Raw genomic sequence first — 15363 nt, 5'->3', positions numbered from 1 at the left:
TCAACTCCTAGATGGGAAATTGAGTTCAGTCAATCACTACACCTAGCCTTTAAAGAGGGTGAGATGCATCTCACCCTGCCCATTCGGGAAGTGAGATGCATATTGAGTCATAGTGGAAGACAGTGCAATGGTCCAGGCTCGATTTCTGAAAGTGTCTTGGCTCAAATTTGCAACAGTTTTCAATGGATTAAGGTTGGTTTTGAGGAGTAATGGTAAGCAAAGTATGATGGAATGTCTTGAGAGATTAATGACCTACCAAAAGGGCTTCTAGATGTGTTTTCAAATCAGATGTTCAATACATAAACTAAACCAGAGATTGACTGAAGTAGCATTCATCTACTACGCAATTGCATGACAAGAGTGGTTCGAAGGCTTCCTGGCTAGCTTCAGACTCTGTCTATAGTTTATATAACAGAACAACAAATAGCAAATAAACATTTGGTTTCCCCATTGGATTCACCAATTTGTTTCTGGGAAAACTAGTATTCCTAAAGAATGCTAGCCCTCTAGGTTTGGCAACTACCCTAGAAACAACAGTTAAAGAAATTCGAAAGATTTCCTATGAGTAATAGATAAGAATGAGATGATAGAGGACCAACCTCTATCTTTCGCTTGATCCCTCACTTGATCTCCTTCTCCTTTGGCTGATCCCGTAACTCCTCCCCGTACTTAACATGCTTGGAGAGTACCTGCACAGTTACAGAAACAAAGACCTGTCAAAGCATCGTGATCTATTACAGCATAAACATTATAGAATCAGAAATACAATGAACAATTGAAAGCATTTACAATTGACACAATCAATTGGGAAAAATCTCAAAGAACTTTATTAATAACAAGGAAGGTTACAACCCAGTTGTCTGATCCAGTGCCATCCTCCCAGCTTCAATCCTTCTTCACCTCATGAATTAGCAAGAACACACCAACAATCATACAATACTTCTCTCCTCAATTTTGAAAGGAGCAGCACTTCCTTACAATTCACAATAATTTAGCCTTCCGATCTCTTGGATGGGAGATCCTTTTATAGATGTTTGTAAGGGTGTGAGTCATCCATGGGAATTGATGAGTTTCATTCCATTTGTTGAAATTGGTTCCACAAGAGAAGGAAATTGGAGATGGTTTCCTAGTTCCCTTGGTCATCCTTGGGAGAGTTCAGAGAGGCAAGTGGCGCAGGAGAAGCTCCTAGAAGATTCCACGAGCAACCAACTAACAAACTGTCCCAGAATTTTTCCCTACCTCGACCATCGCACACTATAGAAGGCCTAAGTGAGATGCATCGCACTTAGCTAGTGCAACAGTCAGTATGCATCTCACCCTAACAAAGTGCTTTCTGATATGGTTCAGTTTTGGCACTTTTCTGGATGATTTCTGGGATGGAACTTTTGTGGAATGAAGCATTCAGATGACTAAGCTTCTCTAGGGAATAAGACAACCATTTTAGGGGTTGATGAGCCCTAATATCATTGACATATGAGTTTGGGGTTGATGTGCCCAAATATGTCTATAACACCAACACAGTTGTCTGCTCTGTCATTAATTCTGCAAGAGCATCCTTAGTGACATTGCGAACTAGTTCGCCACTGTCAAGAAGGTCTCCCTCAGAGGTCTTCATTGCCTTTGTCTTTTTCTGTGTGGTTGGCTTCTCCTAGATACGTGGCCTCTTGAGTTGGGCCGATTGTGGTGTAGGGTCCATGCATTCCTCTGTCTCAACCTCCCCCTGTATGTCCCACTCCGTGGACATTTCCCTGCCTCCCTTGGTCTCTTCGGTGGGCACAATTGTTGTTTCTACCATCTGAGCTGTCGCAGTTGCCTCAGCCGCCTTCCGTTGCATGGCCACTTCCTGTTCCTGGCGCTTTCTCTCTGCCAGCTTCACGATGTGCAACTTGGTTTCCTTCTTCCGCTGCTGTGCTACAATCTTTTCTAGTTCTGCCAAGTCCGGGGTGCACCACTCTGGAGACCATGCCACCATCACGTCGAAGATTGCATCATCTTTTGCATTGAATGGAAGCTTCACCCACGTTCGAGTTGGATCCTTGCACGCCCGGATATACAAGTTATGCATATCTGCCTTAAACTCTATCGTGCTTTGCAAGCTGTTATATACGGTAGGGGACAAGCACGGCCTATGGTTGATCCATGTTCGTAAGCTCGCCTCTACAAATGCCCAAAAAACTTTTATCTCGTGAATCTTCATCGCGTCTTTCGTTGCCCAGAGCGAGGTGTACCTCGCAGCCTCGGGTAGGTTCCTCTCAATGGTGGGAAACTGGCTGTCCTCTGGCAGCTCCCCTACAACCAACAAGATGGATAAGAGCAACCATGCATAGTGGAAGGTCTTACCCTGCTCCTGGGCCTCCCTACAATTTGTCAAAAACTCATCGCAGAGAAACTGTGCCTAGTTGAACTGGACCCCCTCTGCGCACTGCTCTGCCAACGCAATTACAGATGCTGGCACCTCGTCTACATGGCATTTCCTCATTAGCTTGCTGGCCAGTAGTTGGGTGGCTACACGCACCCCTTGGTCCTTGATGCTCGCTATTACATACCCTCACTTCCTCTTCTCCAACTTATATTTGGCCTTCATAGCTTCTGCGAGGGCCAAGTCGCTGCTCTTTCCTGCTATGGCTGCGGGGTTGTTTCCTTTGATGGGCAGCTGAGAAATCCGATGAATTAAATCAGCTATGATGGGAATTGGCTCCTCCAGCCAGAGATACCCATCATGTACTAGGCACAGTAGCTACCGGATGACAAAAATTGTGATGGGCACGTGGTGGTAGTGGGGTATCCACTGCAGATGGAGTAACCCATCCTTCTCCACACTGCGTAACCATTTCTGCTACAGTAATTTCTCTGTGGCCAAGTATGGGAACTTCTCACTGTCCGTGAGGTCCTAGTCTTCAAACTTTATATTAGGTACCCGTCCCAGCGGCGGACCTTCAAACCTTATTTCATCTGGAAGAAGTGGGGTCTGGGGTGCACTCTTCGTGGCCTCCAAGTCCTTCGGTATCTTGGTTGTCCCCTTCCACGGGGGGATGTAAGGAGGTAACTTTATTGCCGAAGGCACTTGGGAAACATTCTCCACCTCAGCGTCCTGAGCTTCAATTTGGGCGATCAAGGCTTTCAAATCTTCCTCCTCCTCCTCTGTTTCAAAGGTGATAGCTTTGCCCTTATCTTCCATTAACAATTTACTAAACCGCAGGTTCCGTGGTGATACCTGGACTGGCCCCATTGGCTACTTGTTTTTCTGCAGTCGTGGCGTGTGTGGGGACTTTGGAATTTCTGGTGCAACTGCCACCTCTCCATGCTCCTCCTAGGTCACACGGGGCTCTGGGTTAACTTCCGCAAATCGCACTCTAGTTCTCACAGCCATCATCGTTTCTACACTGGATCCGTTCGGTCGTGTACTCATGGGTGGCAAGGTAGCTTGGTGCTCAATGCTCTGTATTGGCTCAAATCTTAAACAACCAAGTTTTTCCTCGAGGCTTCCCCAGGGGATTTTATAGTATCGTTTGAATTTGAATTCGACCATTCCCTCCACTTCTAAGTCATTAATACCTTCTTGGCGGAAAATCGTCCCGAATCTAGCTCTTAATTCTTGTCTTAATGGCCCGCCGCCCGCTCCTTTCTGCCTTAAATTGGACCTCTTGTCATGAACAGTGACATCAATGATCACCTCCCAGCCTACCTGCACAGCAATGCATTCCCTTACGTGCGACCGCGATCCCTGTGACATACTAGCCCTGCGCGTAACCCCCTTCCTACGCAGCTCTCCTGCAGACTCATTTATAATCCCAGCCCTCTTTCAACTGCTTGGGGTGCTGAGACTGTGCTTCCTACAGATAGTCAGGTGGTTACACTCCTGGTGTGAGGCTTCAATTTTCCTGCTAGCTCGGGCCGTGGGCACCCTTCAATTATCCTTGCGTCTGTTAGTGCGTTGCGTTCTTCTTTGTATGGTACACTCCCTTGTTTAGTAAGGTGTGGTCTCAGCCATGGTAGCAAGGTTGCAACTTCTTCTAATGTAGTAGTAGGGTTGTCCAGACTTTGTCCCATCATGCTTAGTTCCTCGGCACGGCCTGCTTGCGTGACCTTGGAGTTTGGTTTGCTGATTTTTTCACCCAATGCCATGCTTTGCTTCCTCAGTCGTGCCCAATATTCATCGAGTTCACAAAGTTTCAAGCTCCTTTGCCGAATGGCTTCCTGTAACTGCCTAATTCCTTTACCCAGGTCCTTGCGTCCTGTCCCAATTGCGGGAGTTGTGGTTTGGGGATTCTTCTCTACTCTCCTAGTTTCATCTCTTCTTGTCAGTGTTGGGGTCATTTCCGCACTCCGGTTTTTTCTTATGGTCCTATAGACCCATCGAACCACTGGTACGTGCAGGTCCCAGTCAGTTTGTCTCGCCTGGTGAACTCTGTTCATGACTCCACATATCTTTTTGAATGCTCTGTCACAGAATATTTGTGGAGTGCGTCGTCATCCTTGTTGTCATATTAGGTTCTGATTTTCGATCCTTAGTCTGGGAGGTGCTTGCATAGCATGCATCTGCACCCATTGACACAAGTGGGCATGCAAACTGCTTCATTTTGGCTACTTGGCTCGCATTCATCATTGGGGAATTCCAAATCGTAAGCGCATTCGTCTTCTACATTCGCGCCAGTTTTCAATATTCTTCTGGTGTGTATTCCACCATTGTGAGGGTGTTGCGTGCAATGCCCATTCCAGTGCACCGTATCGTTGTTGTTCTGGTACTGCACTTTCAAATTTGTCTAAGAATTCATCCACTCTTATTACCCCATCATATGTTGGCAGTTCCCTTGCTTCGGTCGTCATGCACCGCAATGATCTAATCATCATGTTGCAATTTAGCATTGTTACTTCGTGTAACCGGTTCTGCCAGCACTCTATTTCTTCATCTGAATCCGAAGTACAGGAACTATCACGCTCCCATGAGATTCTCCCATCTGCAGTCGGGTTCACCCGATCCTGGTCTTGCACCGTTATCTGGTAAATGCAATCCAGCTCATCATCACTGTCATCGTCGCGCACAGGTTCAGTGTAGCGTGCTCCTTCGGTTGGATCTAGTGGAACTACTACGCGTAGAGACTTTTTCTCAAATATCATCTTCCACTTCTTCAGGTTGATGACTCCATTCATATTAGTGGCCCAGTCTATTCCTAGAAACGCGGGGTAAGGATTGTTGTCATCAATAATCTTTGTTACTTCAATGTTTTTATGCGTGCTCGCGCATTCGATATCACTGTTACCCCTTGCAACCTCCCCATGGGCAAGATCTTTTGTTGGTTCACCATCCGTAATTGAATAAGGGACCACTATAATGCGGGCCTGCCCATGCGTTCCCATGTCTACTTTGGTAACACATTCGCGTCCAAACCCAAGTCTAGTATTACCTGATCCATTTCATATTCACCAATTTGCACCATTAATCTCATTTCCCCCTCGTACGCAATGTATGCTTTCCTAGTTTCCAGACTACGTGCGGTTCACCTGACCCTGCGCACCTAGTGATCTGTTCTTGTAGTCCTTCAACTACCCTGTTATTGTGTAGCAGCTTCATGCATGTCTCTAAAAAGGTAGTAAGCATAGAAGGATCCATTCCGGGCTCTTGTTTATCCTTACTACCTGAAGGAGAGGCCTCCGCGAAGCTCTTCTTAGCTTCCATAAACATCTCCTTTGCACGTTCCAAGTCAAACTCAGGTTCCTTTGTAGGAGCCTTGCAAACCCACATATCTTCCTCGGGCCGCTTCCCCTTATCTTCCCCTGTAGTCGCACCACTTTGGAGCACCATATTCACATTTGGGTTTTCTTCGTGTGGTTTATACCTCATCATTTGAATATTCTGCGTCAGAGAGTAGGCTGAAGTACTCCTTTTTCGCGCATCTGAGTGATCAACGTAGGACAATCTATTGCTTCATGATCGAATTGAGCACAGTATGAACAAGATAGTCTCATCGGGTTGGTACAATCACGAGCGTAGTGCCCTGGTCCACTGTAATTGTAACAAATTAGTTGTCTGCAACCCCTTCCTAGTCCCATTCCTCCTCGTCCTCGACCTCGGCCTTGAAATCCAGTGTGCGCCATCCCCGCAGCTGGGTCGAGCCCTCGCGTTTCCATCTACATTCTATATGCTAGGGTCCGCTCCATCATCAACTCGTAGCTGCGACAAGTACGCTCGTCATGGCCCACCGACCTATAGAAATTACAAAATAGTTGTTGCGAAGTCTATGTATATTTCTGCAGCAGGTGACAATTGTTCGTCTTTTGCTTTCCTCCTATCTGATAGATCACGCACCATAGCATGGGTGTTGCACTTGGCCCTATCTGTGCCTCTGGTCTCAACGGCATTGGCCCCCCTCCTGCTAAGTAGTTCGCGAATACTGGACAGTGGTCTTTGTCATGGCCCTGGCCTTTGCATTTTATGCACCACACCTCTTTGCACGCCTCCGGCCATGGCACCCTATCCTGCTTCAATCTCTGCATCTCCAAGCATAGATTCTATAGTTGCACATGGATTTGTTGGACTCCCAATCCCAGATCCTGTATCGGTGTTTCATGCAACCTCATCGCCATTTCCAATGCTTCGGCCTATGTTGAAAGCTTCTGTTGTGACAACGTTGTCCTCAAGTGTGGTGTCAAAGATGCGATAAACCATGCGCAGTGCTGCGCATCCGTTAGCGTCATATTGGCCTCACGGATTGTACTCTTCAACCTCTAATCTAGATCCCAAGGGGTCTCATCTGGAAGCATCGCGATCTCTTTAAATCCGATGATTGACTGTGTCTCTGATTTCGGTCGGCTAAATTCTTTGTTCAGCGCATTCTGGATCTTCGTTATTCCTGCATTTGGGTGATCATTCGAGTGCTTGATATACCATGTCAATGCGTGATCCTGCAACGCGCTCACCAATGTGGCATTCTTAATGTTTTCGTCCGTGACCCCTTGTGCTTCCCACACTGCTCTCACCATGAACCAGAACTGATCCAGATCCTCATTACCTACTCCTCTAAATATGGATAGCTTGATCACACTTGCCATGCTGAACCGTGGGGGTGGTGGAGGTGGGGTGGGTGAAGATGGAGGTGAATTAGGTGAAGTGGGTGACGATGTAAGTGGAGGTGATAACTGCGGAATGCGTTGCCTTATCAAACTGATCGCACTCCTCGGAGAAACCTGAGCGCGCTCTTCCTCACTCTCTTTCGAAGGTGAAATTAAGGGACTATTTCCTAATCCTTCGATACCTTTGTAGGTCTTTCCGCTTCGCATCGTTCCAAACATCAATGTATTCGCATAACCCGCTTTTCACATAACAGCATTTTTAATCCAGGTATTCAGGGATTTGATGTACCTACCTCGCGATCCCTTGAGAAATCATTGTTCTGCTTCATTATAGCTCACGGTCGTGTCTACCACGAACTCAGTGATAAATCCCCCTATAATATGGTCGAGCCAATGGTCCACAACTCACGCGATCTTATCTTCTGATGCCTCTAGTCTGCGCACTAACTCCGGAGTCCACACTACCGGTTGATCAAGCTTGTACCTTCCCTGGCTGTCGGCTAACCTCGTGATAAAATCATATAGCTCTGAAGAGAAGGATGCGAAGAAGATCTCATGGATTTCCGTATATACGTAGCGATCCAGCCACCTCTTCTCGGATATTTGCGTAGTTTTGTTTTCCTGTGTCACGAACTCGTGAAGCTTCTGATCTAATCACTCTTCAATTTCCTTCTTTGTGGGGTTCCAGTGTTCCAACATCAGACATTCCTTAGGCAGATCCTGGTCCTGGCAACGGAACCATTTGTTGGCTACTTGGGGCCTGACCCAAGTTCAGCAATGAGTTTAGCCAAGCAAATTCCGATACTACCAGCCCTTTCAACAATAGTCCGTGGTGCGCGGACTGAGGTCTGACCCAAGGTAGTATGGGAGGGTGCTAGAACCAGGTTTCCACACCCTAAGGATGTCTTGATGAAGTCTGTGAAGGTCGCGAACCAATCCTGTGCACTTGCGCCGCTCCGCGCAGCCGTCTGTCCCTTGCGCCTTGTGCAATTGTTCCACGTAGCTCTGTAAAGGGCACGAAGAGATGTTGTCTAGATCCTTTATCCTTACTGTGCCTTATTATAGATCTTAACTTAATTATGTGGGCCCGATGTTCTTATTAATCATTTAACAGTTATAACCAGTGCGCACAATCATAAACTGTAAAGAGATGCATAAAAATATAACAGAAGCATAAACACACAGATCTACGAGCAGATGCACAATATTTCATAATCAACTTATCTTTTATTAAACCTATATTCAGTTACAATCCCAACTCCACCTTGTGCACTCAGCTGCAGGGGTCCGCGCACACAGCTGCAGACTCTACCAGGCCTCTGCGCACATAGCTGCAGAGCCTCTCCTTACTACTACAACCCAAGACTCAGACTTACAAACTCAAAGCGAATTCCTTATTCAAAAACCCATATTACTTACGATCAAGACTTGCCAAAAAACTATCTTCTACCCTTAGAGCCTCACTCTATTTATACATTCCCATGGTCCGCAGACCATGGGTAGGCCGACACATTCTCTATTAAATTACAATATTTTAGGGTGGACAACCCTAGACTCTCGCACTCCGCGCCCGCATTTTGCGGGGTCTTTACATTACTTTGACCAAAACTCGGCTTTAAGCCCCAAAAACCCACTATGGGGGGATCCACTGCCCAACAGGAGGGAAACATAAAAGTCATCTTTCATAGTCATTTTGGGAACACCACTAATAATATGGCAGAACTCATGGCCTTAGAGCAATGCCTAGAAATCTTGATTGAACACAATTTACATAATCCCATCATAGAGGCAGACTCTAAACTGATAATTAATTCGGTCAAAAAGATAGGCAACGACACAACACCAGAAAAAGTTTCAAACCACTGGCGGTTATTGCAGGTTTATCAATGCATACAATCCCACCTGAGAGCCCTAAGAACACTTAGATTTGTTCATGTGCGTAGAACTACCAACAGATTAGCGGATCGTTTGGCGAATGAGGGTGTGCTTTGTACAAAAGATAACAAAAGCTATGTGTGGGAGTCGACACCCTCAGGAAATCTGTACGAGGACTGTCACAGACAGGCGATCGCAGATAGGGAGTATTTTCAATGGATGAAAGACAAGCAATAAACGGACCAATGGAGACAGTAGGAAGCGAACCAAAGACAGGGAGGAAGCAAGGGGTAATCAGTGAGCAGGTTGAAAGGCAGACGACCATCGATGGCAGCAAGCGTTAGAATCCGACGGATTTCAGGCGGAAAGTTGCACGATGGATACCCCATAAAACGGACCCGAAAAGTTATAGAATGGCAGTTTAGGCTACCCATCGGGTCCGATTGGGATAATAGTGAGTGTGTTTGTTGCTGGCCCGAAATCGACTCTGAACCGTCGGATCGGCGAGGGCCAGATCGCACAGGAGTCAGGTCATGAAACTACCCGATGGCTAATTCATAATTGGGACCTGAAATTTCATAGAAAGTTGTTTTAATTACTCATTGGGTCCGAAAGGCTTTTAAGGAGTGGGCTTGCTGGCTCACTCGAAATCAATTTAAACCGTCAGATCTCCGAGAACTGCCCAAGTCACTCACTGTTGCTTTGTGGGCCGTAGGTAATGTGGGCCTTTGGTTTATGCAGGCGTAGGTTTATGTGGGCCTTTGGTTTAGGTGGGTATTGGTTGATGTGGGCCTTTGTCACTAAGGGAGGTTCGAGGTTTAGCGAACTCGAAAGAACCTTAGTACTTTTCTATTTATCTTTTGGGTTAGGAAGAAAGGCAGGTTTTCTAGTGCACTGGTAGTGTATGCATCAACCCTTTTGTGGTTTTGTCTGAATCAGGTACGGGGTTGTGTCTGAGTCAGGTATGGGGCCCTTGGCTTCGTTTTGCAAAGTGTACATTATGTGTTTTTCTGTTTCTTGATTAATGGAAGGCTCTACTCTTATTGGATCAAAAAAAAAAAAAATTAAGAAAAAAAGGACTAAACAAAACACATATTATAAGTAACATGCACATGATATTTAATATGTTAAGATATAAAAAAAAAATTATAGATATATATATATATATATATATATATATATATATATATATATATATATATATATATATATATATATATATATATATATAACTACCCGATGGCTAATTCATAATTGGGACCCGAAATTTCATAGAAAGTTGTTTTAATTACTCATTGGGTCTGAAAGGCTTTTAAGGAGTGGGCTTGTTGGCTCACTCGAAATCAATTTAAATCGTCGGATCTCCGAGAACTGCCCAAGTCACTCACTATTGCTTTGTGGGTCGTAGGTAATGTGGGCCTTTGGTTTATGCGGGCGTAGGTTTATGTGGGCCTTTGGTTTAGGTGGGCATTGGTTGATGTGGGCCTTTGTCACTAAGGGAGGTTCGAGGTTTAGCGAACTCGAAAGAACCTTAGTACTTTTCTATTTATCTTTTGGGTTAGGAAGAAAGGCAGGTTTTCTAGTGCACTGGTAGTGTATGCATCAACCCTTTTGTGGTTTTGTCTGAATCAGGTACGGGGTTGTGTCTGAGTCAGGTATGCGGCCCTTGGCTTCGTTTTGCAAAGTGTACATTATGTATTTTTCTGTTTCTTGATTAATGGAAGGCTCTACTCTTATTGGACCAAAAAAAAAAATTAAGAAAAAAAGGACTAAACAAAACACATATTATAAGTAACATGCACATGATATTTAATATGTTAAGATATATAAAAAAAAATTATATATATATATATATATATATATATATTAAAATTTGCAATAGAGATTATTAAATTATATATTAATAAAAATATTTTAATAATTATTTATACTTTTAAAAATATATTTTTAAATAGTATTTAAAATATTTTTAGGTAAGTATTCATGGGGATTTGAATTGTATCAGAAAAAGTGTTTTAAAAATGCACCCATTCACCGTTAATTCAAAACCCCATAAAATAACATTTAATTTTATTTTACATATAAAACTAAGTATTATATATAATTGTAAATTATTTTTTATCCTACAATAAAATACAATAAAATAAAATAAAACATCCATTAAAAAAAAAATTTATACAAATAAATTATTACTTTTATTTTAAATTTTCTAATAAAAATTTCACTTTTTCAATACGTTATTGTTGTAAATTTGTAATTTGTAAAAATTAATTAAAAAAAATTCCTTAACAAGAATAAAAACATATTCCTTAACAAAAATAAAAACATAAGTTTTTTAAATAAGTAGCTAAGCATTAAACATATACCATGGAAGCAAATTTATGCACTTTTTTTTAAGCTCGTAAAAAAATTTATATTAATAACAAAAAGATTACATTTAGTACATGTAATTAACATTGGACCAAAAGAAATGACTTGGGAGATCATGCCTCCAACCTAGTATGACATAGTAAGCACCTTTTCTACCTGATTACATATGTGAACAGATCCTTTTTGATATCACACACCATAGGTATTTAAGGGTTTTTCTTTTTTCCCTTTTCTCCCAAGGACATCTACTTTTTTCCCTTTTCTCCTAAGGACATCTACTCATCCTACAAGTTTATCAGTTGAGGATAATGCCATATCATCATTTTTCAAAGAAAGTTCCCTCTTGTTATTGTTGAGGATAATGTCATATCATCGTTTTTCAAAGAAAGTTCCATCGCTACCGCCTCTTTAGAGTGTGGGATATCTTTATCACTATCTGAATGATCAAACTCATAAGGTCGTTTATGCCCGTAGTTGTTGCCATGATTAACGTTGATGAATTTACATTCTCGATAGCCAAAAAATAGAAACAACTTTATAATCCATTTCATGAAATATATCATGGTAGCAACAATTTATTAATGTCCCATCTTTAATTAACAAATTTGTTAATGCCAAATTTACCTTTCTCATTTTAAAAAAATTCCTCTTATACAATAAATTTTAAAAATTAAATACAATAATGAAAAAATATTAAATATAAAACCCTGAATAAATTTATTAATATCTTCCTTTCATTTTCAAATATTCCTTCATAACGCCTATAGAGCTTTGGATTGATGGTGAATAGGTGCACTGTTAAGGCATTCCTTGCAATAGGTTGCTGGTTCAAATCCCAATAGGTGCTTACTTGCCAAAAAAAATTATTCTTTCCTTTCCTAACATTTCAAATAGAGACAGCTAAGACAGATTTTTTTAATGGATCAACCATTTTATTGAGATCCTTTTTTGAATGGATCAACCATTTTATTGAGATCCTCCTCCCTCGTTGTCGAGAAGTTTTCCCCTACTGCTCAGACAGATATTTTTTTTGGGAAAGGATCAACCATTTTATTGAGATCCTCCTCCCCTCGTTGTCGAGAAGTTTTCCCTAAATGGATGAAGTATAAGTATCGAAAAGATAGTTTCAAATTTGAGGATTAGGTTAGGGTAATTATGATGTTGAGAAGAGCTTTATAATTTATTATGGAGGAGTTGTTCATATTAGACGGAGTTGTTGATATTAAATTTAAAATTAAATTGAAAACAAAAATATCTACACAATTAAACTTTTAAAAATTATATTTAATATTGGCTAAATTATATATATATTCAAAACACCAACAAATTTTTGAACTAAGATAATTATAAAATATTTGAGATATTCGCTGAATGGAAGATATTACTAGGGGATAGCGAATTTATTAAGATAATTAAACTAAGATAAGAAGAGCTTTATAATTTATTATGGAGGAGTTGTTCATATTAGACGGAGTTGTTCATATTAAATTTAAAATTAAATTGAAAACAAAAATATTTACTCAATTAAATTTTTAAAAATTATATTTAATATTGGCTAAATTATATATATAGATTCAAAACACTAACAAATTCTTGAACTAAGATAATTATAAAATATTTGAGATATTCACTGAATGGAAGATATTATTAGGGGATAGCGAATTTATTAAGATAATTAAACTAAGATAAGAAGAGCTTTATAATTTATTATGGAGGAGTTGTTCATATTAGACGGAGTTGTTCATATTAAATTTAAAATTAAATTGAAAACAAAAATATCTACTCAATTAAACTTTTAAAAATTATATTTAATATTGGCTAAATTATATATATATAGATTCAAAACACTGACAAATTCTTGAACTAAGATAATTATAAAATATTTGAGATATTCACTGAATGGAAGATATTATTAGGGGATAGCGAATTTATTAAGATAATTAAACTAAGATAATTATAAAATATATGAGAAATTTATTAAATGGACGATACTATTAGGTGACATTAAACTTAAAATTTTCCAGGTGTAATTTGTTTTTGGATATAGTTACTTAAGCATTTAGTTACTTAACTTGTCCTGACGATGAACCACATGAATTATGATGTGATTTTCACTGAAAACTCTTCTCAATAAACTTGATATGGATCACAGAAGCCTAAATTCAACAATAAGCATTTATTCTTAATCACTTTTTATTAAATTTAACCTAATATTAATTATTTATATTAAATAGTTCTCTACCAAATAATGCATAGTTGGGTTGCATAATTACAAATATTTTTATATCACTAAAATGTATCACATTCACTTAAAGAAACAATATTTCTTACTAATATTTACTAACCCTGAAATTTAAGTAAATTTTACTCCATATTACATATAAAGCTAATAGGATTGAAGTTTCAAATTTAATTCCTAAAAATAAAGAAACTTTGAAAAAAATTACATTCATGTAAATAAATATATTTAACTACCTACCATAAATTAATCAAATTTTTCCACTAAAATAGGTAGGATTCATATGTAATTAAGCATACTTACAATCAGTTATTACCCACCATTATTTATGCATTTCATAGCACAAAAATAAATAGGTGTAAAAAAGTAAATATGAAAATTTCCAAGCCCACCAAAATTTATGCAAGTCCTTGTTCATAATACAAGAGAACTATATAAACTAGCATAAATTCATCATAACAATATATCTACTAAATATCGAAAAAATCAAATCTTTTAATATACAAACTTTTTCTACATTTAAAATTTTTAAAAATATTTTAACCTCAACAAATTTTATCCCTTCAATATTTAAGAGATATTATAATTTTTACTATCATAATATAATTTTTACTATCATAATATGTTTTCTTAATTGGTTTATATATATAAATATAAACAAGTGAATTCTTTTTCTGAAATTTAAAATATAATGCTTTTCATGCATCAAAAGTGTAGATATTCTCTTTAAGCAAGATCTAATTTAAAATTAGGTTTATACAGCAAGGTTTTCTAATACATAGTTACACTTTCATGGTCACCTAACTCTTAAATATCATAATTTTTACTATTATAATTTGTTTTCTTAACTGCTTTATATATAAGTGAATTCTTTTTCTGAAATTTAAAATATAATGCTTTTTCACGCATCAAAAGTGTAGATATTCTCTTTAATCCAGATCTAGTTTAAAATTAGGTTAATACAGCAAGGTTTTATAATACGTTGTTAGACTTTCATTGTCACCTAACCTCATTGTGAAGAAAAAGGTTCTTTGAAAGAAACCGAAGTCAACATCAAAAATCAAATTACTAGAAAAATACAATTCGTGAATCTATGTTCTTAGAATGTATGAAAATTAGGAAAAATTGATAGCTCCAAAACACAAACGTGTCCGAGTCACTCTTCAACTTATTGACGGTGCTTTAGAATGGAGGCATCTTTGACGGTGCTTTTGAAGGTCTTCTTCAAAAGAATGGAGGGTTGGTGTCATTCCTTTTCTAACCAAAAATCATTATTTTTCTTGGTCAGATATTTTCCAGGGAGTCACTCTTCAACTTATTGACGGTGCTTTTGACGGTCTTCTTTTAGAATGGAGACACTTTGACGGTGCTTTTGAAGGTCTTCTTCTAGAATGGAGGGTTGGTGTCATTCCTTTTCTAACCAAAAATCATTATTTTTCAGATATTTTCCAGGGAGGGACTAACAGTTTTGCAAAGTTTTTAGTTTTGTGCATTCTATTGTTCCCAGCCACACAATAACACTTACAAAGTTGCAAATCATGGGAGACACTCAATTGGTGAATTGGGAAAGATATATGTTGGTCATAGAAAAATATTTGTAGTAATCCAAGACATAAATGAAGCTCTCTAATCCTTTGAGTGGATATCATTCACATACATCAGACAATCAAGTTGATTCTTTATTAAAAGAGGCTCTGGAAAGTCTGATTGGGGTGGGGTTACCCAACACTCAGGAATGTAAATATACACTTCCTCTTTTATGGGGAGATGTAATAACCAATCTAAAGAATGTAATGAGACTAGCATGT

Source organism: Pinus tabuliformis, chromosome 2_2, assembly GCF_031772625.1.
Source record: "Pinus tabuliformis cultivar Carrire ecotype Pingquan chromosome 2_2, CPIR1, whole genome shotgun sequence".
Taxonomy (NCBI): Eukaryota; Viridiplantae; Streptophyta; class Pinopsida; order Pinales; family Pinaceae; genus Pinus; species Pinus tabuliformis.
Note: the sequence above shows the minus strand (reverse complement) of the source record.